The sequence below is a fragment of the Cibotium barometz genome, chromosome 16, assembly GCF_041138505.1.
Source record: "Cibotium barometz isolate CiBa-2024 chromosome 16, ASM4113850v1, whole genome shotgun sequence".
Lineage (NCBI taxonomy): Eukaryota > Viridiplantae > Streptophyta > Polypodiopsida > Cyatheales > Cibotiaceae > Cibotium > Cibotium barometz.
The window spans coordinates 23,927,633-23,936,648 of record NC_141061.1 but is presented as its reverse complement, the minus strand read 5'-3'; positions in this window follow the sequence as shown (position 1 = coordinate 23,936,648).

Genomic DNA, 9,016 nt, shown 5'->3' with positions numbered 1-9,016 from the left:
CACAGCTCCAGTGAAGGAGAAAGACTTGTGGGAGATAACCTCAAGGTTCTCTCCCATCATGAGCTAGATTTATCCTAAGCATACCATGACTAGCAATAGCATCCTAGTTTATGGCAATTAGGACATGTCTCTTTTGTTGCACCATTAAGGATAAGTGTTCCACGATACACCCAACATCACACACAACACAAACACGAGTCCTGCTCTCCATAGAAGCCCATTATAAAATAACCTTTGCTCTACGAAATAAAGTTTTAATTCTTCTCCATTTGGACAAGGAACATAGAATGCAGGGAAGAAGAAAGAGCCAATGTTTGGGACTACCTCAAACCAAAGGGATGCACAAGTTCATTCACACAATGTTTCCTCAGCCTTAGTGAGCCTGTAGCCTCAAAGACAAGCTAATGGACAAATTCCATTGGAAAACACAAAACGCAACACCATAGGGTAGGAGATCATGTATCTTGAAATAGAGGGTTTCACGCATCCACCTCCTTATGTTCCATGACCATGTGAAGACGTAGAAGACATATTGAGGATAACATGTAAAATGGTAAGGGGGGTGGTAACCAACATAGCACCTAGAGGCTTAGAGAGAGGATAAACCAAGCCAATACACATCTCAAGGATGATGATAAAATTTGATAGAATTGGAGATCCTATTTGGTACCTAGAAAAGTTTAATCAAATTTGTGACACCATGGGATAGATTGATGATCCCACCAGTATTTGCTCATTTGAACTTTACCTTAAAGGCAAAGAGGACAAAGGATTTGGGTTTAGATCTCTAAATCCACTTGAGAGGGCCAGCTACTACAAGGTCTTCAGACACACTTCATTGTGGGATTCTCACCCACCAGTGGAGCCAGATGGAGCCATTACACAGATCTATAACCTCAAGCAAGCAGAGGGAGAAACAATGCGAGATTATGTTACTAGAACCAAGTATCACTCATCGATTGATTTATGATCGTTCTTAAGAGCAAGAGGCTTCAAGACCATCTCTACACGTCTAGGCACTATATCTTTGGACGAGTGCTCCCACACGAGGTAATAAACCTAGTAGACAATATGCAAGGCCAAGATGTAGAAGTCATTCACCCGAACCCAGGGATAAGGGACACATCATCCAAAGCCTCATCGACCAAGGGTGACCAACTCAAAATAATAAATGCGTTAACAGGAAAGATCTCTGGGAGAAGCGTAAAAGAATCATGCTCAAATATTCCTTTATTAGCTAGAGTCCTAGTCATGGACATGAGCATGGACAAGTTGGCAGAGAATATGGTCAGCCATTTAGGCCAGTAGTGGCAGGGAACACCCTAAGGGAAACCTTGATGCAAGCCCCAACCAACACCTCAAGCATGACACCCACACTATTTCCACGAAGAGATACAGTTTAGTGCACAATTTACCATTGAAATCATGCAAGCACGGAGTGTCCATGTTGAGGCCTAGACAATAATAATTGTGTGCTCATTGCCATTGCCACTTGCTAGTGTCACTTTGTGAGTGCCACTAGAACCATGACACAACTCATTGTTGGTACCAAGGAAATCCAACAGGGTGGACTATGGCACTATGATAGATGCTCCCCATGCCAAGGTAACCATTGGCCTTGCCACGCACAAGCTCAAGTGCCTACATATCAAAACCCTTTATTTTGCAAGGTATCGCCCGAGTGGCCATATACACCACCATCCGATCTGGTTCCTCGATGGACTGCACCAATACAATAGTACACAGTGACACTGCCTGGACAAGCAAAAAACCAAGAACATGAGAGCTATGATTTTATGACTAACAAGGTCCATATGAGTAGCAATAGTATGATCCCTACGGGTATCCTAAACAAGATTTAACCATAGACTACACCTCTTTGTTTGAAGCCATGGTACAATAAAGAGCAAGAGACCTCAACAATATGGTACGTAAACCACTGACACAATGCTTCTAATGAAAAGGCCCACACTGTATTACAGAGTGTCCCCATAAAGACCATGTCCCAAATATCCCTAGAACCAAGCACTCCAAATCCTATGCCAAATCCTAATGTAGTTCATTATGGAGGCACATGCTATGGATTTGATCATTCTTTTAAGTATTATCCCAAATTAGTGATAATCCCCCCATGGTTCAAGCATCTACTACCACATCGAGTCTTAACTTGTTAAGCATACAAGGAGGTTTATTCACAAAATCTATCTTAATTCCATCATAAGGCTCCAAGCCCCAAGACGAGGTTATCAACCAAAGGAACATGCAAGGCTACCACCAATAAACAGAAAGACTAGGATTCAACTTCAAAGCAAGTATCCAAAGAGCTAGAGGTGAAAGCCCAAAAGGCCGCAGTAGCCCTAAAAAAGGCTAGTAAACCAACCCCAACCCTGTGTTGGAGAAGGAGAGAATGAAACAAGATCAAGAGCTTGTGAGGATGAACCACTAACCCTACCTGAGTGTATTCGAGACCATACCCCAAAGCCAATCATAGACCCAAGGAGGGAACCTAAAAGATTGCCATTGGCCTCAGATTAACCTACCCTAGACCCAAGGATGGAACCTCAAAGATTGCCATAGACCTTAGATAAACTTGTAATCATTCTCAAGGGGCTGCAAATAAAATCAGTTTGGGAGTATGGTTCTATGGAACCAATCTACTCAAGCTCCACACTGCAAGATATAGGCGAGGGAGGACTCGGTGGGGGGCGGTGAAAGTTGGTCTTCCATGGGTCACCATAGCCAACATAACATTTTCTCCAAGTTGATTAGTGAGACAACTTTATCTTAACTCCTTTAGAGGCACAGAGGATCAGTGCACATCCCTTACACATTGGTAGGCTCTAGCTCCCCTCATAGAGTGAGTGCGAACCCAATGAGTGTGAGTATTAGCCATGGGACATAGGATGTCTCATAGTCTTCTTATCCTCAGAGGTTCAAGTCCCAATAAGTTCTCTATTATGAGACAATTTGCAACTTTGAAGAGACTTGTCTAATTGGATGAATGGGAATTTAAGAGCCCACACAATTGAACCTAAACCTGAGGAGGAGGACAAGCTGAGATACTCTTTGACCAATGAAATCAACGCCATATTATCTATCATGTACAAGGGCCTTATGGTCTCCACGATCTTGGGATGGTGGTGCTGGTGTCAGCATAAACACCAAGGATTGGTCGAAGGTTGGGGTAGCCCTTCACTTGGCACAAGCCTTGTAGTGAAGCTTATGGAGATGGGAACACAACCAAACCCGTAGGCATCTTACAAGATACAAAGATCAAGAACTTCGGATTAAGCTTCCACCACACATCGTGGGTGATGGATTTTCAGAGAAGAGGGTCATACATAATGATCCTCGAAATCCCTTACAGGAGATAAATAAGGCTAGTTTATGATTGGGAAACCAATTATATTTATATACACAAAGAAACCAGACAAGGAAGAATCATCCCATGGGTTGAGGCATTCTCGCCACCAATGAGTCTAACACAACGATCTGAACCACTTTAGTCAACATGTGTAAATGTTGGATAGCGATGAAGATGAGAACCAAGACTACAAACATCTGATAGAGCCTGATAACTTTGAGGATATGGCCACCATGGACACTCTTAAATAAGGAGAATGCAAGGGAGAGAGAGAGCTTGAGTTCCTTGCACAAGCAAACACACACACAAGAGAGACATGGAAAGCTTGGAACAAGGTTTACACGACTGGATGAGATGAAAATCACCTCCATGTTCATACTTAGTGTAACATCTAGCTAACAACAACTTCAAACTAGGAGTAGCTAGCAATTTATCTGGTGAGGACTCCTTTGCAAAGAAGGATCAACTTCTGCATTTCCCATATAAAAATTTATTTTTTTCCATAAAAAAGACCTTCCCTTGCTTTTAATTTTTTCTAATTTATTTATTAAAAAATCCCCTTGCTACTAATTTTCCCTATATATAGGATTAGTTAATGAATATAAAAAATATAATTAATTATATCAATTAATTCATTAAAAAACCCAAAAGTAGCCCTTGTTCAACTAGCACCATCTCCGCCATTTGGCGTGGCCGACCGCGGCTTTGCTCGAGCCGTTGCTGCTGCCTGATTCTCAAAGCCGAGAAGAGCGCCAGAAGGAGAGCGATGTGATGAGCTACGAGCTTATTGTCGATGATTGTCTTTAAGAGCTCGGCCATATTGTCATAGTCAAGCTAACCATGATGGTTAGCTTGTTGGTCATAGTCAAGCTAACCATGATGGTTTGGTAGTGCTTGACTATCCATGATGGTTTTGTGAAGTAAATTAGGGCTCAAGCTATTGAAGTGGCAGAAAGAGACCGGTCTCTCCATCATCATCACCAACCCTAGCCCTAACCTCCAACCACATGCCACCTTCACCGGCATCCCAACCATGCCACCGGCACGCTCACAAACAACCACTTGGTACACTTGTTATTACATGACCTTTCCTCCAAGTACAAGCTTTCAACAAATTTTACAATTGCTTTAAAGAAATTAACTACAATACATCAACCTTAGTAGAAGAATTAAACAAAAAACTTAAACAAAAAAATATTTATCAACATAAGACAAAAGCATTGGGTCCAATTTGCCCACCCATATGTGAGACCCACGGTCTCACACATGAGTATTTCGATGATTTATTAAGGTATGAAGTAATTTGATGCAATCAATATATCTTCTCATTGGAGGAGAAAAGAGAACATGGAAAGAAAAGAGAGCTTCATCCAAGGAACTTGCAATTCTTATGAACATGTTTAATATGTCTCTTGCTCACACACACACACTCATGAAATAATTAAACCATATAAGGAAAAAAATAAGAGAAACTAATACTCCTTGTAGACGTTTGCTTATCTCAGGCCTGGTCCTGACTCCTTGTGTGCAGTTACAGGCTTGCAACTTGCAACCGTTGTAACTCTCTGGTTTTTCCCTAGAATATATAGTTGAGTTGGTACTTAAAATTATGGGAATAAGCCCAGTCTACAACTTTGCATGGGTGATTTCGCTAAATTCGATCATAGATGCTATTTTTATCATAAATTTATTTTCTTTATATTTTTCTAATTGTTTAGAGATATTCATATACTCTTATCTCTAACTCTAATTTTATCAAGAAAGTTCACTCACATAATAGTCCTCCTGGTTAAGAAAGCATCTGTCCCCTTAGTTGCGTAGCTTGCAAACCTGGTCTTGACAAAAGAAAAGTCCAACAATTCAACAGGGTTGTGCACATGGTACATTGAAAAATGAGAAGATTATACATTACCAATAAAATGTGGATGGAAAGTCTTACCAAAACCATCAACAAGGTTTGCATGTTGTTAAATATAAAAAAAACAATTGGTAAGAAATATACCCGTCATACCAAAAGTCCGATATTGTTGTTGAATTATTAACCATCTCGATCCATGTCTCATATTCATGCCATATTCAGCCCAGTTAATGAGCAATATATGCTCTCTCCAACTGTACCAGTTATCCACCATCACACAATTAGCAGCTCACAACTACTAACACCTGACAATAATCATGAGTATTAACCCAGTTTTCTCTAAGCCATGGGCGTCTCCAGAGGGTGATCAAACACACCAGATTAGTGTCTCTTTCCCAAGAAAACAACTGTCCTCCAGTGTGTGGTTAAAAGAGTAGAAAACGAGGGGAATTTAAAAATCGTAACCGTCTCAATATGTTCTTGCAAAATAGCAGAAGCACTATAGACCAAATATTAATAGGGTAGTCCATAACCCACACCTTTGATTTTCTTTTTCCAACAATGTGAAAAGATCTTGTACTTGGTTTGTAGCTCTGATAGCATTGTTACATGACAGCACTGTTACATGACCTTTCGTCCAAGTACAAGCTTTCAACAAATTTTATAATTATTGCTTTAAATATCCGCCATGCCAATCTCACAGTTGGTATCAGCGCGCTATTATAATCTACGTAACAGCAATTGAAATTGCTTAATTTTTTTAAAGTAAATCTGGAAACAATGTTTTCACTTGTTCATATTATGTTGAATGAACTTCAAAAATTGAAAACTCATAAATTGAATTGGAAATTTATAGATGGATACCCCGAATCTATCTGGCATTCCTGAACTCTCCCAGAGTCAGGATGTGATAGCCTTTGCATTTGAGCACCTCATCAACTCTGCTACGACCCGAGTAAGCAGAGTGAGACTCGCATGTCATTTTGAGAGTCTTTACTTTCCTGATCCTCTTGAGCGACATCCGTATATGTGGTTCTGTGGAGGACAATGTATTAATGTCAGTACCAGTCAGCATCAGAGGCTCAGGCAAAATATTTCCTTAGCCATGATTCTGATAAGGCTAGGACTTGTTCAGCATGTACAACTCTTTGATCATTCACCCAGGAACTTTAGAACTTCATGCCGAGTTTTTAGGCTTCTTAACCGCTTTATCCCTAGAGATAGAATTACAGCACCTCTTTCTGTAGTGAATCGTGTGTACCATGGCATGTCTCCTTTGCAGTTTTGCTTCTTTATGCGAATACGATTGAGGCAGTGATTTTGGGAGCCATGATGCTCTATGTATATATCGAAAACTTTTGATAATAAATGATGTTTTACAAAAAAAAAATTCCAAATTGTTTTCATGAGTGTGAATATGGTTAATCTTGTTTCATGAAGTATGATGAAATAATTATCCGTTTAAAGAATAAATCGTAAAAATTAAATAATCATAAATCTGTTGTCAAAGTTAAGTTAACGAAAATCTCGTTTTGTCAGAATCATGAGGCACGCAGCCCGTGCAAGGCAACCGGATCCTCTAACTGATGTGACGAAGAGTTAGATCCGGATGTACGAAAAGCCCTGCACAGATCCCAACCTGGTCCCTTCAAGGGTGAAGTGGAAAAGTGGAACAGTTAGGTGAAGTAGTGGAAAAGTGGATTGAAGCAATGGAGGAAAAGCCCTGCACAGATCCCAACCTGGTCCCTTCAAGGGTGAAGGGGAACAGTTAGGTGAAGTAGTGGAAAAGTGGATTGAAGCAATGAAGGAATACTTTGATGTAACTGGCTACAATGAGAGAAGCAAGATGGCTCTTGCCAGGTTAAAGATTGTGGAAACGGCCAGGGTCGCTTGGAGGAATCATTGCGAGACTAACCGTCTCGATCGGAATACCCAGACGTGGACCGACCTTAAAGCTTACCTCAGAAAGAGGTTTTGTCCTTCGAGCTTCCTTGAAACTAAAGAGAATGAATTCTTGGAATTAAAGCAGGATAGTCGGACAATTGAAGAGTACCATCAAGCTTTTGCCCTTCTCCTTAAATATTCTCCTCAATTGGATGAAGAGCAGCTGATGGTGGCCAGATTCATTCGAGGAATGAACAAGCCACTGGGGACACCTTAGTGAAGAATGCCAAACCTGTCTCAATGGCCGAAGCAGTAAGAATGGCAAAGGACTTTGCCAAAGCCTTTGTTGTTAAGGTCCCGCTAAAGCTTACACCCTCAAATTTTAAAAGATTCCAAACCCCGAGAAGTACTTCAAACTTTCCTCCCCCAAAGAGGCAGCAAGGCCCAAATCAGAATCAGGATGCGGGAAGATTCAGGACTGAAGGAAGACCCTTCCCCTAGAACACTTTCTCAAGAGCCCCACCTATTTCAAGGATTCAGAGGGATGAGCTCAGAAGTGAGAACCAGTGTTTTGGATGTCAGGGTTTTGGTCACCAGCTGAAAGACTGCCCGACTCCTGCCATGTCAAGGGGACAGGGAAGTCAAGGACCGAGAATGCAAAGACCAACCCCTTCCTATCAGTCAAATCAAGATCCATCTTGCCCAAATCAGGGAAATCCCAAGAGAACTCCAGCTCAACCGTCTACCTCTATCCAGAGTAGCCTCAGAACTCCTTCCCAGAACTAGCGCAACCAAAGAGAAAGAGTTCCGCCTCTCAGACTGTAGCAACCAGAGCAGTCACAATTGCAGAAGTAGTAGAAGAGGAAAGAGGACAGATTTATGCTGCAATTGAAAACCAAGGGCCAAACCGTCAATTCTCCATTCATACTCCAGCTGAGTATCAGGGTAAGCCTTTTAAGCTTTTGATTGATTCAGGCAGTACTCATTCTTTTCATTTCCCCTGGATGCTTGCATAAGCTAGTCTTAGATCAGAAATCAGGGAAGCCTATGCAAGTTGAATTGGCAAGTGGGAAGATTCTTTTCACTCACCTTGAGACAGATCGTATTCAGTCCAATCTAGATGGGAATTTAACTGACTATCAGTTCAGAGATACCTTTGGGAGTTTTCGACGGGATCCTTGGAATGGATTGGCTCCACAAAGATCAAGATGACATTCATTGTCATAATGGAACCAATTCCTTCCGTGACCTTCACGGAAATAAGGTTCAAGGAACCGGAATTTTAGGATCCCCTAGTCTGCAGGTTAGTAAAAGTTTCTAAGTTACTAAAAGGACTTAGAAAGAAGCAGCGCATTTATCTTCTCAAAATAAATCCGGTAGACTCAAAGTTAAAAGCTAAAGAACATGAATGGTTAAGTGATTATGATGATTTATTCCCAGCAGAGGTAATAGAGATGCCCCCAATTTGGGAAGTAGATCATGTCATAAAATTGACCCCCGGAGCTCAGCCAGTAGCCTTGCGCACGTACAAAATGCCAGTTTTCCTGAAGCCAACTCAAGGAATAGCTTAGACAGCTGTTGGAACAAGGGTTTGTAAGACCCAATATTTCACCTTGGGGTGCACCAGTTCTCTTTCAAAAAAAGAAAGATGGAACGCTAAGACTCTGTGTGGACTACAGAGGTCTCAATCAGCTGACAGTTAAGAATAAGTATCCTATCCCCAGAATTGATAAGCTTCTGGACAGGCTAAGTGGAGCCCAGATCTTCACAAAGATAGATCTCAAATCCGGATATTATCAGATCAGGATTAATGAGCAAGATATCCCGAAGACAGCCATCAATACTCGGTATGGGCATTATGAATTCATTGTCATGCCATTTGGATTGACAAATGCCCCAGCTACATTCAA